Here is a 16,170-nt window from a genome sequence, read left to right on the forward strand (position 1 = left end):
CCTGTCCAAGAGGGGATCTTCTTCCAAATATAGAGGCAACCATGTGGACCTAAGGAAGAAGGAAAGGGAGATCCTGAGCAGTACTTGGGACCTGAAAAGAGACTTTTTTTGTGCATCCATTCTTGTGGCTCCTCTAGTTTTTTAGCTGTTTTTCTCTGTCATGTCCAACTCTTTGTGACCCCTTGTTGGGGGTTTTCTTGGCAAAGATGTTGGAGTGATTTGCCATTTCCTTCTTCAGCTCGTTTTACAGATGAGGAAACTGAGACAAACAGGGTGAAATGACTTGCCCAGTGTCACATAGCTAGTAAATATCTGAGGTGAGATTTGAACTCAGGAGAAAGAGTCTTTCTGACTCCAGCCGTGGCACTCTATCCATTGTACTACTGAGCTGCTCTCTACCCCCTTCCACCTCTTTATGACCCCTATGTGCACTATGCCATATGCACTAGGGTCCAGGCAGAGGCGCTGAAATAGAGATCGAGAGCCAGGGTGAAGAGCAAATCTATTACACCTTCCTTTGTTCAGACTGAAGATACAGGTATAGTAAAAAATCATATGCCCATGGAATAATAAGGAATGGGTCTCACTGGTGAGGAGCTAAGCTACTGAACTCATCCTTGCTAATGTCAGAGTGAAAACAGCACAGAAGGAAATCGGCAACCTGAACTTATATCTTTGCTGTTCTGTATGACATATAGACTATATAGAGAAGGATACAAAGTAAAAACCAATAGCACAAAAGGTCACTTTGATGCATTTTAGAAAGGGGAGGTTTTTCCTGTTAGTTAAGGACCATAGGTATGAATCCATTCTGAATTTTTCTTGAGTTTAAACAAACTTGTCCTATACTCAAAGTCTTATTAGCCTGCATGCTTGAAGAGCTTTCCTTTGGGGAAAATAAAACATCCCAGGAACTGACATTCCCAGGGTATCCTTTAATGGAGCCATCTAATTAGATTTCAAGAAACAGAGTAGGAGAGTGTCATTCCCAGGGTTTCCGTATAAATTTGAAAGATTTTTTGAGCAATTCCCCCCCCCCCCCCCCCCCGCCCCCGCCAGCTATACCCAGATGCATCCAGTTAGGGACACAGATCTAATTGGTAAACATGTTACATGTATTTTTCCCACTGTCTGAGTATTAAGAGGAAATAAAATACCTACATAAATTCCTCATCTTTAGTATTACCAAGGTTGTTCCTTAAAACAAGAAAGATTTTCAGAGTTCAGACCTCTACATCCATAGCAGCAAGAACATATGTTCCTCTCCCCTCCCCCAATTCTTCATTTCCTGCTGATGAATTCACAGTGTCTATTAACCTTAGTTACTGGGCATAACCAATAGCCTGGATGAATTTTGAAGACTAATAGGAAGTTTCATGATGATGAGATCAAATGCAAATGCGATGATTCTGGGAGACAATCTTCTACTTCGATCAGCTGGGCTGCTTTCTTCTTCCTTCCGCCTTTGTACCTGCTGCTTCTGCTGCTAAGAGTAACCATTCAGCTGTGAAACCAAAGCCTCCCTCCTGATTTCAGCAGGGGCCATTTTTAGTTATGTGAAAAACCATGTACATAATCCTCCACCCCGATTTTAAAGTTGACATATGTACATATGCTTGAACTTTATATACATACATATATATGCATATTATATGTGTAAGGGGGAGGTGGGAATTATGCAAAGAAATACAGTAATTGCATGCTACATCAAAAGTACTGTAAAATCGGTTTTGCACTGTGGGTGTATATCATTCCCTGGATGCGATATTTGAATTTTAGATAAATTTCACCTGTAATTTCATGGCAGCCAGGAGAAAAGTTTTCTGAATAGCAGAATCATAGTCTCAGAATTGGAAAGGATCCCTTAAATCTTCTATCTCAACACATGGAGGAGTAGGAATCCCTTTTACAAAATCCTCTCCCAAAGTTGTCGTATGACCTATGATTGGAGACTTCTAGGGAGGGTGAACTCACTGCTTTGTGAGGCAGCCCACCGATCTTCAGGCAATGATATTGTGAAGTTTTTCCTTCTGTTGAGCTTAGATCTCTATGCCTTTCCTGCTTCCATCTAATTGCTCCTACTTCTCAAAGATAATGCCAAGCAGAACATTTCTAGCCCCAATTATTCCTGAGAGGTCTTCAAATAGCTGAAGACAGCTATCAATGCCTCCCACCAGTCTTCTCTAGGTTAAACATTTCCACTTCCTTCAATATGCTAATATGGTGGTTTAGGCCAATTGATCACCCTCCTCTGGAGTTAATCAGGTCTGTCAATTTCTTTCTTTCTTAAAATATGGCTCCCCAACGAAGAGCAACATTCTTTACCGCTATCTCCTGGTACTTCTAGCTCCCTTCAAGTTCAGTTCAATCACCATCTCCTACAAAAGACCTTTCCTGATTCCCACAGTTATTAGTAGCCCCCTTTCTTCCAAACTGATGTTATGTTTATTTTGTATTCACATGTTCTCTTCGCATAGTGTGTGGGGGGGTAAACTCCGTAAGCTTCAAATTCTGATTTATACTTCAGTGTCTATGAAACCTTGGTCAATTAGCCTTTCACTCTAAGTTTTCTTATCCATAAAAAGGGACTAATAAGTAGCTAATAATAAGATCTTAAGGGCAAAGACTTCCATTTTTGTCTTTTTATCCCTAGTTACTAGCACAGTACCTGACACGTTAAAAAACAAAAACAAAACCATTGGACCTATGATTTCAGTGGAGTTCCCTATGAAAAACTTCTTTGGATGTATACTTACTCCTTTTGTGCAACTTATGATCTTGTAGAGTTGCTTGAAGCCCTGAAAGATGAAGTCACTTGCCCAAGGTTGCAGAGCCTAATATGTATCAGAGACAGAACTTGAACCCAGAACTTCTTGACTCTAAGACCAACTTTCTATACACTGTATCAGTTCTCTACCCTGTTTGACACAGAGTAGTCATTAAATCAATTTCTGATTGAATTTAAATGAATTGAAGCATGACAGAACTTTCAGATGCCAAAGGTCAATGAGCCCAACCCCTTAGCAGACATTTCAGAAAGGTCTACCTTAATCTTTGCTACCTTTAGAGTAAATAACTCTTAAACTAAGGCAGTACTCTCTTCCTTCTGTGTGTGCCTTCCCTCCCTCCCTCCAATTAAAAGGCTGCTTGGATCATAGATAGAGAGCCAGAAGGGAGCCCAGAAGCCATCTAACCCACCCTTCTTTTTAACAGAAGAAGAAGTTGAGACCTTGAGATGCCAAGGGACTTGCCCAGGGTTACTGAGGAAATGTCAAAGGTGGGATGTGAACCTAGACCCCCTGACTTCAGGGCTACTGCTGTTTTACCTAGATTGTTCAGTGTCTCCTGTGCTTAAGTAGAATTGTTTATCCTTGAAGCACTGCAAAAAGTACATAGGAAATGGTAGGCCAAAGGGGGCAACTGGAAGTTTTAAACCTCAGTCACACCATGACTAACAAAGGCACATTTATCTTTGAAACTTCTGTGTCCTATATTCCCATGGTTCAAAAGTTACCTTTTAAGAGTATCCCATTTTTATTAATGACTCCCTTTTCTTTTCCACCTTAACAAGAGCCCAGGAAAAAGATTACACTGGATATCGAAACAGACTAATACAAGTCACCCATTTGTAAATTCACTGGTTGGAAGATAAAACAATGAAATAAAATCTTTAAAGATCATTATTTTTGTTTTCTGTTGCTTATATTAATCAATCAAACAAACAATAAAATTTATTAAGTGCCTACTATGTGCCAGGCATTGTTCTAAGCGATGGGGGCAAAAGATGGCAAAAAGAGGCAAAAGATGATTGTTGTCCCCAGACAGCTTACAAACTAATTGGAGAGCTGACATGCAAACAAATCGATAAGAAGGAAATTATTAGGATAAATAGGAAATTATTAAAAGAGAGAAGGCATGAAAATTAAGAGGACTCGGAAAAGGCTTCTTATAGAGAGTCTTGTCTGTGGAGCAGCCAGGAGGCCAGTGTCACTGATCAAAAAAAAAAAAAAAGGTTATGAAATGCCTTGAATACCAGACAGAGCATTTTGGAATTAATCCTTCAGGGGACGGGGAGCCACTGTAGGTTACTGAGTAGGGCCAAGACATGATGGGGCCTGTGTTTTAATGTTTCATAGAGGATAGTTTAGCATGGAAAGACTTGAGGCAGGCAGACCCCCTAGGATGTTATTATAATAGTCCAAGAGTGAGGCAATAAGGGTTTTAACTAGAGTTGTGACATTTTCAGAATAGAGAAGTGGGCTTATTCACATTCATTTCCAAGTAGCTCTTTCCCTATCCCTAACCACTGATCCATCCCTTGCAACAATAAAGAAAAAATAAAGAGGGGGAAACAGCAGTTCCATAAAACTGGCCAACACACAATAAACATTTATTAAGTTCTTAAGGTGTACAGAATATTTTGCTAGGTACCAGTGCAATACAAAATTTAGATAAGACATGGTCCCTCCCCTAAAGGAGTTATAGCTATAGATTTGATATGACAAATAAATCTTAATACTGTTCCCCAAAGTCCCACAGTAACCGATATTGTTAGCAATTTTAATGCCATTTACAACTACATGGGCTGGTAGTGGGGGGAGAAGACATGTTCTGAACTACTCTCAGGAAGTCTGATACATTAAAAAATATCTACAGATGCCTTTTGTTTTTTACAACAAAGTAATTTCTTCATATACTTTTTCCTCCCTGCTTTGCCTTATTGTACTGTCACTTATAACAAGAAACCATTTGATGGCTTCTTGAACCTGTGCAAGGGCATCAGTGGCTTTCCTTAGACATTTTAGGTATTTGGAATCATAGGATTTAAAACTGGAAAGGACATTAGAGTTCATGAGCCTGATCACTTCAAATGGGGAAAACAAGGTTCAGAGAAGGTCTCAAGGTCACATAGGAGTCTGGTCAGTGATTCTATTCAACAGCCATCCAGTCCAACTTACATGTGAAGAAACCCTTGCTATATCATATCCAACAATTGATCTTATGGTCTCTGCTGGAAGATTTTCAAGGAGAGCGAACTTACCACCCCCAGAGCAATCCATTCACCTAATGGACAGCATTGATTATTGGGAAGTTTGCCCAACATCTAGTCTATATTTGCCTATTTGTAAGTCATGCTTGGTGCTCCTAGGTCTGCCTTTCAGAGTCAGAGAGAACAAGTCTAATCTTTCACATAATAGTCTTCCAAAAATTCGAGTACAGCTATAATGTCCATGCCCAGTTTCATCAGGCTATCCTCATATGACATGGACTCATATGACCTTTTCACTATCTGGTTGCTCTCTTCTAGATACTCATAAACCAGAGGGTTTATCAATGTCTTTCTTAAACTTTAGTGCCTGAACTGAACACAGTACTCCAGATGAGGTCTGACAAAGGCAGAATACAGTGGGGTTATTCTGTCTCATTTCCTGGAAGACATGTGCCTTTTAACATAGTTCAAGAACACATTAGCTTTTGTTGAGTGGCACATCATTCTGCTGAATCAGATTGAGCTAGTAGTCCACTGAAACCTCCAGAACCTTTTCAGATTGTTTATGGAGTTTGTAGAGTTGACATTTATGGAGTTGAATTCAGTCTGCTAGATTCAGTTCCATGTTCTAGCTGGTCAAGATCTTTTTGGGGAAAAAAAGAAGTGGGGAGGGAATAAGTATTTATATAATGCTTACTATGTACCCAGTACTGTGCTAGGCACTTTTAATAAATATTATCTGATTTGATCTTCACAACAACCCTATTAGATGGACGCTGGTATTATTCCCATTTTGTAGATGAGGAAACTGAAGCAAACAGAGTTAAGTGACTTGCCCAGAGTAACACAGCTAGTATGTGTCCAAGGTTGGATGCAAACCCAGGTCTTTGATCTTCCAAGCCCAGTGTACTTTTCACTATGCCAACAGAACTTGGCTCTCATCCAGTGAGATAGGTGTCCTGCCCAGCTTTGTGCCATCTGCAAATATGATTAGGGTGCTATCTTTGCCTTTAGCCAAGTCATTGATAAAAATATTAAGCAGCAAAATGCCAAGTACAGATGTCTGGCATATTTTACTGGAGACCTCCTGCCACACTGACACTACCCTTTGAGTTCAGTCATTCCACTGATTCTGGAGCTATTTGATTGTATTATCTTTGAATCCATGTTTCTCCAATTTCTTAAAAAGAATAAGATGAATTATTTTATCAAAATCTTTGTTAAAGCCCAGGTAAACTCTGTATTCATGCCATTTCTCTCATATACTGAGTTAAGTAATCCTGTGAAAAAATGAAATAAGATTAGCTTGGCATGGTTTGTTCTTGATGAAGCTAGGCCAGCTCTTTCTAATTATTTCTTCCTTTTCTAGATATTCACCAATCCTTTCCTTAATGATCCTTTCTAGAATTTTCCCAGGCACCAAAGTCAAGTTTATTGGTCTGTAGTTTTCAGACTATATTCTCCTCCTTCCTCTTCCTCTTCCTCTTCCCTTGCCCTCCAAGACAGGACATTCAACTTTCTCCAGTGTTGTGGTACTACTCATTTTCCATGATCTTTCACCTGCCAGTTCGTTCAGGCCATGTTGACACAGAACCATTAACAACTGCTCTTTGAGTCCAGTTATTCAACCAGATCCGAATCTCTCTGATTAAATCATCATTTCATTCACATCTCTCCATCTTCTTCACAAGAAGAGTATGAGATATTTTGGGTCATACTTCATCTGGGTCAGGTAACAAGTTCATCAAGGCCAGGTAAGTGCTTTCTTGCTATCTTCATACATGTATCCATACGAATACATACATATGTATACATACCAGCTCATAATCCATCTAATACACTGCCAACTAGTCCATGTCCCTCCATCTTTTCCAGAAGAATAGAATGACCTAAATCTCAATTAACAGTGTCTATGGCATTTCCCTCCCCTACCAGTTAAGTAGTTCTCTCAGGAAAGGCAGGTACGATAGGGTTCCGGGCTTGAAGTCACAAAGATCTGCTTGCCTCAGTTTTCTCACCTGTAAAACAGGGATAATAATGACGCCTTTCTCCTATAACTGTTGTGAAAATCAATTGAGATAGTATTTGTAAAGTGCTTAGCACAGTGCCTGGCAGATAGTAAGTGGTATAGAAACGCTATTATTATTATTATTATTATTATTATTAAAAGAAAATGAGGTTAGTCTACCACAAATTATTGTTTTTTTTCCCATAACCTCTTCTTGATGAAGCCATGCTGGCTCCGTCTGATCGCTGTCTCTTTACCCTAATTTATGCCAATGGGAAAATATAATGCCATCTATAAAAATCTGATAGACACATGTCTCTGTAGACATGCTATCATTTTTCTCTTACACAGTCTACAAAATTTCCCTGCATTTAAGAAATAGGCATCCCTTGAGGCTATCTTCATTATGGATATGAATTGTGTAGCTCAAGATCTTATTAAAATAAAGTAATTAAATCATCATGGAAATGGCAAAAACTGACACTGAGTAGAAATTGGATTTTCAATAAGAGTTTGGTCTGATTATTTACTGCCATTATTACATTTGTATCTATAGTACATTTTTTAAAATTGTCAGGTATATAGTGTAGAAGTGTATATATATCTACATATAGTATTTATGGTATAGAAGTGTGTATATATGTATACATTATATACTATAGATGTATGTGTATATAGATACTATATACAAAGTATATAATATTATAGTGCACAGTATATATACTATATTATACATACTAATATGTATACATAATATACATACATGTATATATAGATACTGTATATGCTATACACATACTATATAGTATAGGTAGCATATAGCATAGAAGGTCTGTATATAGTATACAGTGTAGAAGGGACTCTACACTTCAAGGATTGGGACATGTGGTTTTCACAGGTCTCTGAAGAAATTTCCATGTGATTACCAAACAGCTGCCATTGAAAACCCCACAAGTTGCCAGGTTTTGTTGTACTTAGGTTAGTATTCAGAAAGACTGCTACACAAATTATCATTAATTCACAAACCTTATAAAGCACCTACTATACGCAAGGTACTAGTCTAACGCTGAGCATCCAAAGACAAACTATGGAAGCCCCAGCCCTCAAGAGGTCAGGGAATATAACGTGTACACAAATAAATAAACGTCCAAAGTAATTTCAAGAGAGGATGAACATGCAATTTTTGTGTGGTAATTTCATGGTAGAAGGTGTCCAGGAGAGGATCAGGAAAGGTTTTCCATAGGAGGTGGAACATGATCTGAACCTTAAAGGAAGACAATAGGTATTCGGCCTTTTTGGCTAGAACAGAGAATATAGGAAGGGGAATAGTACAAAATATCTGGCAAGGTAGGTTAAGAGCCAGATTGTCAATGTTCTTCCTAAAAGATGCATTAAGAATGCCAGGAGCTAATGCACAGTATTCTAGAGTTGGAGTCGAAGTGTCCTGAATTCACCACCTGATTCAGTAACTAAGTGACCTCAGGCAAGTCACTTAACCTTTCATCCTGTAATAAGAAAATATTAGTCTTTACCGAGTCTCTACCCCAGAAAGCGTTATGAGGATCAAGTGATATGACATATGTGAAGCTCTTCAAGATGTCCTCTAATTAGATTCCAGAAGGGCTTAGGCAAGGGTAGAGGACAGGAGGACCATAAACTTAGTTGTCTGGAGACTAGGTTTCTATCCAAGCAGCCTCCTATCTGGTTTGGCTTTTTTTGGGTGACATACCACACCGATGACTTACTAAACAGGCAGTACACAAATGCCTCCTGGTTGGTTGTTTTCACAGGAAAGGTATTATAGTGACTCCAGCTTGTACTTGAGCAGGTGATTCTTGGAAAACCCAAATGTAGGACTTTACATTTATCCTGTTTAAAACGTATCTTTTCTAGATTCAGCCCTATATTCCTATTCTATTCTTTAATATGGTAACCATCCCACTAGTTTTATCTTATTTACAAATTTGATAAATAGTCCTTTATGCCTACAATTGATGTCAGTGATAACATCGCTGGAGAAAAAAAAAGGCCAAGGGTAGCGTCCTGGGTCACTGGTGCAGACCACCATCCAGGTTGCCATCAGTGGATGAAGCAGGCAGGACAGGTGAATTCAACGTTATGGGTTATTTTTAGCTTCACTCTGATACTTTTCAACGAGCATAAGTTGGCATAAGGTCAAGTACGGTTACTGGTCAGTGCATTTTATACTTCGCTGCCTGTGTTTAGGGACTGAAAAGAGGAAGACTCATATTTATATGCTTAAATGATAATGGCGTAAAGGGAAATCTCTCTTTGCTAACCCAATTCAGGAAATCATGTTCAAAAGAAACCCTCCAGCACACAAGAACTACATTTTTCTCTATTCCACTGAAATGTTGAGTTAACACTTTTTGTTAAATTCTACTGTGCAAATTGATTTCTGGTACAAAATAATCTGAACTTACACATTTAGATGGTTAAAAAAGTTACTGCTTATACTTTCATTTCACATTCATTATACATACATACATACATATATATGGAGAGAGAGAGAGAGAGAGAGAGAGAGAGAGAGAGAGAGAGAGAGAGAGAGAGAGAGAGAGAGAGAGGTTTGCGACTTGTCCCTTTCAAATAGTCCTTGAAAATGTCAAAAGTGGATTTCACCACCAACCTACTTCATCCTCCCCTGCCTCTTTTTTTGGAAACAAGAAGTGCTTAAATGGGGCTTCTAGAAGATGACCCGTAGCACTTGTGTAAAGACATTTAACTTTCCTAAGCCTCAATTTTCTCATCTGTAAAATGAAAGTGGTCAATCTTCCCTCGAAGCTCTAGATCTAAGATCCTCTGATGTCTGAGAATGAGAAGAGGCATCGGCTGAAAGGAGTGGAATGACAAAAAAAAAAAAAGTTGGGAGACAGTCAAGTTAATATGGAAAGAAAGACAGGGAAACTGGGTTAGGAGGCAAGAGCACCAAGGGCCAGGTCAGACCGACATCTGCGGGAGTGGGGAGAAGGGAGGAGAACCTCTGACAGTCATGCAGTGGCGAGAGAAGTAACAGAACATAAGAAGCAGAAAGCCAAAAAACACAAAGTATCAGAGAGGATGGAGGGGGCGCTTGAGCCAAAGCTTTTGCCCTTTGCCAACCCTCTTATTCATTTTTATTTTTAAAAATTCTTTGTCCAGCAGAAAACAAGTTGCGATGAGTTGCCTCTGCCTTCCTCCTCATCACCGCGGGCCCGGGCGTTGAGGCGGCCGAGGGTGCCGTGGCCCGGCCCCAGTTCGGGCTCCGAGGCCAGCCCCCTGGCGGGATGACAGCGGGGGGCCGCCGGGGCGGGCGCGCCTCGCGCCGCTCGGAGGCAGCAGGTTGTCGCCGAGCCTTCCGCAGGAGGAGGAAGGCGGGGTGGCTGGGTGACCGGGGGCGGGGTGACCGGGGGGCGGGGCGTCAGGGGCGGGCCTTGCAGCCCCGTGACGTCAGGGCAGGAGGTGGAGAGGACGAGGAAGGAGGAGGCAGCGGCCCCTTCTAGCAGAGAGGCTTCTGCAGGGTAACGAGGAGGCAGCAGAGGGGGGTGTGTTGGGGTGGGGGGAGTTTGCAGCCAGGTGACGTCAGGGACAGGGGGAGGGGTATCTCTCCGAAGCTTCTGCAGGGTGAGTGTAGGAGAGAGAAGCAGCTGCTCCTCCAGGCAACGGGGAGAGAGAAGGAGGAGGAGAAGGAGAAGGAGAAGGAGGTGGAGGTGGAGGAGGAGGATTAGGAGGAGGAGGATCCCGGTGACTGAGAGCGGCAGCTGGGAGAGGGAGAGGGAGAGAAGGAGGGGAGAAACCCCAAACCAGCTGATTTGATTTCCTTTTAGTTTAAAGCAGAAGAAAATGGAAGTCGGTTAATACGGGCTCGGAGCAGGCGTAGAGAGCAGGTAAAGACACGGGCTGCTCTTCTTCGCGTCGCGGGAGCCAGCCTATGGCGCCGGGCGGGTCACTGGGTTCGGTGGGTGTCCCTGCAGCGGGGAGAGGACGGGACAGGTGCGCGGCGGCTGGCGATCGGAATCATCGCCCGTGTGTCCGCGGTGCCCCCAGCGCGGGGGCAGCGGGAGCGCTCCGCGTCCTTTCCTCCCGCCGCGACCCCCCCTCCCCCAGCCTCCCGTGCACGCCTGGGTCCGCGGACTGAAAGGGGTGTTAGAGGCGGGGAAAGGTTAAAGGTGGTGGAGGGAGGGGGGTTTAGGGTCTGACTTCTGGAGCGTCCCCCCTTTTCTTTCCATCGGCCAAACGCAACAGTAACCCCCTCAGCCTCTTTGCACATAGATGAGATGCCCATGTCGCGGACTTCCCTCACCTCTGTTCAGTAATGAGATTCGGAGAGGATTCTGCATTGCAGGATCTCACACCGAATCACTTATTGTTCTGCTGCTGCTGCTACTGTTGCTACTGTTACTGTTACTGTTACCGTTGGGTCTTTTGATGTAGCAATTTAAGGGGTCCGGTTGGGACCTGTGTGTGTACATCTCTGGTCCTGCCGGGTCGGCAGGTAGGAGAACCATCGTTTGTGTCATGTCAGACCTGAGCTGCCCATCCAGGAGGCAAACTCAGGAATTTTGTTCCTTTATTCCGCTTGTTTCCTACCTGCCCCCTCCCTCCAGATTTCCATGTGATTCCAGAAAAGACCTATATCGATAAATGTTTGATTTTAGATATAAAATCTCTATGTATTTATTCCCTTATCATTTTTTTTAACGCTACATTACCAGAGATCAATGTCTTTCTGTTTTTCTTTATAATGGAAAAACACTTTAGGTCTAAGCTTTTAGGAGACTCATTAACTCGGAGCATAGAATGGCATAGGCAGTAAGCCACAGTAACTGAACATGAACAGTTCATTTTTCTCTGGTTTGGTCCAAATGGAATCCATACAATTAGGGAAATTTCTTACCATGTACCCAGAGGCCTTCTCTAGTGTCTCTTCACTGGAGGGGAAAAAATCACATCTGCTGTGCCTTAAATGCCCCTTTAAATTTGGGAAATGTCAATGATGTCATCATTAACAGAAACTTTCCTTCACTATGCACAGCCCTTTGAATCTACTCCACCTCTAGACATAGCTGTGGAAGTCTCATAATGCCTTTTTATTTTTATAATGCCTTTTATGTAGCAGAAACCACAGCATTTTCAACTTTCTTGACTTGATCTCTGACAACTATGACAGACAAATGAAAAATGAGTGCTTTTGGGGAGGGAGGAGTGGAGAAATTGACTAAATAGCCATCCAAATAGTTCTGCATAGAAACTTGTTAGATCCTTATCACTTCTGTCTTTGCTTCACAGTGGAAAAAAAAAGCTTTGCAGACACATGTACACAAAACCCAAACTCTCTCTCGTTTAGCTATTTATTCATCGTTAAAAAAAATAAATGAAGATATCAGCTAAGACTGAATGGTTTGGAAAAGATGGTGACAAATTTCACATAGTTGCCTGTATTAGTAAGAAAGTAGTGTGACATCAGTGAAATCTATACTGGTAGATTGTTGTATCAAACCCAACATGACTTCATTCTTTAAGGATCTGAGGCCCTAGCACTTCAGGAATGATCAAGTGTGAAGGCTTCTCATTGATCCAAAGAGCAGCTTTCCTTCGCTTTTTCCTTCTTTTAACTTCTCTTTCTCTTCAATTTTCCTTGGTTTCTTAAGACCTAAAGAGAAACAGGAGGCCACAGTGGTTGATAATCCAGGTTCCCTAGGGCTCATTTCCCAAACACATGAGCAACATGTTGCAGATAATAAGCTAGTGCCTTTATGGGAACAGAGGTAAGAGAATTCCCAGGCAATTTCCGGATAGCGACTTTAATGTCTTAGAAACAAAGGACATTCGATAGGGGCAGAAGTATTTCTGCGTTCGTGCTTGATAATGAATGAAATTCATAATTGATTGCAATGAGCATACTGCAATCATTCTGGAGTGGTTAGGAACTCATCAAGTTTATGCCACATATGAATTTCTCTTAGTAGGTCCCAGACTGGCAAGTAAGTTTACAGAAGTCCAGCATAGTAACATTTCTTCTCTGCTCCTCTGGTTTTCAGGGTAGTAATAATGAAAAGTTTTTATTCTTGGGTGTCTAATTTGGAGTGGCTTGTTTCAGTCCAGTTTCTGAGTATCAGTGTTCTTATTATGAGAGTGCCAATGAAGTTAAAAAAAGTAGAAGATTAGAACAGGCTTGGAAACCAAGCTGTTTCCTGAGAGTCTATTGAACCCTTCTGTATCTGAAGGTTGAGGCTCCTTACTGGAGCCTTACTGGGTCTTTGAGGGCAGTCTGCAGAGCTGAGGATATTCCTAGTGCTCATTTCTACTCAGTAGTTCAAGAATGAAAAAGAGATGAGGTTTTACAGTGAATGAGCTGACTGAAAACTTCTGCGTTTGGTTGATTTAGTTCTAGAGCATATAGTTGATTTAATCTCTTCAAAAGTCTCATTTGCATGCTGCTTGGAGATGATGCTGGAGGCTTCACCCTCTGCCATGTTCCATGAAGCTGGAAGAGTTTCTAGAATGGGTCAGGTCAGAGGCCTAGTCTCGCTAAGTATCAAAAGGCTCATTTCGAGAAGACTGGCTACTAAGTATTGAATGCATTTTGACCATGGCAATTGATGAAATTGTCCATCGGAATAAAAGATCGCCATGTGTAGCTGGAGAATCTTAGAAGTCATTGAGACCATTCCCTTCATTTTACAGTTGAGGAACTGAAACCCAGGGAGGTTTAGTGACTTGCCTAAGCTAGGGCAAGATAGTAAGCCATCGATAGTAAGTGCCAGAGCCAGTATTTGAATACAGGCCTTCTGATTTGAAATAGGATGCTCTTTGGCATTGTAAGGTATACAAATGACATCACTACCTTAAATGTCAGATTTTTATTTGCAGGTATGTTTAACATATTTGTTAGAGTGATTAATACTTCATATAGTTTTTTAAAAAGTACTTTAGTCCTCTAAGTAAAAAAAAATAGTTGTTTCAGGTGATTCTTAAAAACTTGGGTCAGCTAATCTTAATTTTAAAAGTTAAATTAATTAGACATTTTTTAAATTAAAAAAAAATGTTTCCAGCCTTTCCACTTCATTATTTAAAGCAAGAAGTGGTTTATTTTTGAGAAGCTAACTTGAACCCAAACTTTCATTTATTTATTTATTTTTTTTGCCTCCTTTGAGTCTTGTTGGTCTCTGTAGACCCATAGAATAAGGTGAGTCAGTTCCTGGAGTGCCAGCAGGGGGAGTGCTGAACTTGGTTTGCTGAAGGCTTTGACCAAACTACTCTTAAAGAAAACCCTAAGAATTGTATTGAAGATGAGGGCTGGGGTGTGGAGCCTTTGATGGAAGAGTGCCGTGTTGCTAGTGTACTTTTAGAGTCCTAAAATTCAGTTCCAATATTGAACTTCTGAGCTACAGAGGTGGGAAAGGGGAGGGAGACAGAAATGAAGTGGCTTCCACAGAGGTGACCCAGATGTGGAATCTCCGTTTTAGGTTGCATCTACAGAATGCCAAAATATTTGGTTGCAGTGTTTGTGTCCTTGTGTGTGTGTGTTAAAAAAAATCAGATGTTTGACAACAGAGGCCCAATGACCAGTGTACACATACACACAGATACACACACACACAGACAGACACACACACACACGTTGGGTGTTTTGACTGCATTGGCTCGATGTTTTGGCAACTTAACAGTTCCAGTCTCATAGAAAGGGCCACTCTGCCCATTCTGACCATGGTTGTTGGCCCTGCTGTGTTTTTGTAAAGGAAAGCCAAACATTTATCCTTTAAAACTTTACCTTAGAAAACGAAGAGGGTGGAAAAAAGGCAATTGTGTTCTTTAGTTAAATGTAGTTAATCTGACTTGCAGTATGTGTCAGTTTGTTTAACAGCATGTTCCCACGTGTGGCATTAGGTAAAAAAAGGCATTTTACTTGCAGTAGCTGAGCTTAGACATACAAAGTATGGCACAGTAGGGTTGCTTGCTTACATTTCATAGAAGCAAATAAGATGGTAAAGCATTTCTATGTTTCTTCTAATGGTTATTAGAATCTGGCTATGCTAAGAAGAGTTGTTATTGTTTACTGGAATGACTTGAATCATTGATTAAAGAATTTAAAAAATAACTGCCTTAAATCTTCTTCTCCCCCATTCCTTATATACCTTGCAGTAGCCCAGGTACAAATGGGAAAGAGAGAAATCACGTATACACATACACACATATAGTATCTGGATAATTTTAATGCTTTTTTTTTTTTACTAAAGCTTTAATTTTTAAAATCCATATAGGGACATATACATACATACAGCATTGATATCTATAGATCTCTTTCTACAACACTGTCTCTGTAAAGTCTCTTAAAATTTTGTGCTACATCTTTCACTTAGCCAAACACCTTTTAATATATACTTTGGAAAGTAGTGTTCTGGGGATGAGGAACAGGTAACTTTAAGGACTCTTGGAGTCTGTATTAGCAGAGCTATCACTTTGAGAAGTATATAGGAAATAAAAATGATAAGAATTTGAATGAGAATAAATGCTTCTGCAATAAATATATGCTGTAGCACCATTTTGTAATAAATTTTATTTTAAAACTTTTGGCAAATTTTAAAATTTAGTTGTGTAACATTTGCTTGTCCTTCACACGACTAAGTTTGGGCCTCTCAATACCAAAGGTGATAGCTAGAACTTCACTGGACCTTAGAGGCTGTTTAGTCTAGCTGTTTCAAATTATATACCAGTAAATAAGGCTCAGAGAGGTTATAACTTGCCCAAGGTCATGTAGTTAATGTTAGAGATAGATTTGAATATAGATCCTCTGACTCCAGAGTCAGGCAAAATGGATGGATTTCTTGCTTTTAACTTTATAGGCCTTTGATAGAAGTTATATAGAATCCAGACATATATTCCCATATTAGTTTCTGAATATAAATTAATTCAAAAACCTACTATGTGTCAGAAACCACTGGGGGAATAAAAACAAAAATGAGACCATTCATACCTTTAACAAACTTAATTTTGTCTGGAGAGATAATGTGTAACAGACACACAATGAATCCATGTAATTTGGTGCTGACACCTGGGACAATTAGTATATACTTCGTGTTGAAGGTATCTTTTTAGCTGGGCTCTGAAGGAAATGAAGGATTGATTCTAAAAGGTGGTGATGAGTAGGCAATGAGTGTATCCAAGAATG

At 40.6% G+C, this 16,170-nt stretch overlaps 1 protein-coding gene across 2 annotated transcripts in view; it reads left to right on the plus strand.

Moving 5' to 3' along the window:
* Positions 1 to 10,608: 10,608 nt before the first annotated feature.
* OTUD7A (OTU deubiquitinase 7A) overlaps positions 10,609 to 16,170 on the plus strand; it is a 415,292-nt gene continuing 409,730 nt past the window's right edge. For both annotated transcript variants that reach the window (XM_072616550.1, XM_072616557.1), the window contains exon 1: positions 10,609 to 10,885. The gene's annotated coding sequence lies outside the window, so the exon portion shown is untranslated. The remainder of the gene's footprint in view (positions 10,886 to 16,170) is intronic.

The sequence above is a fragment of the Notamacropus eugenii genome, chromosome 1, assembly GCF_028372415.1.
Source record: "Notamacropus eugenii isolate mMacEug1 chromosome 1, mMacEug1.pri_v2, whole genome shotgun sequence".
Classification (NCBI taxonomy): Eukaryota; Metazoa; Chordata; class Mammalia; order Diprotodontia; family Macropodidae; genus Notamacropus; species Notamacropus eugenii.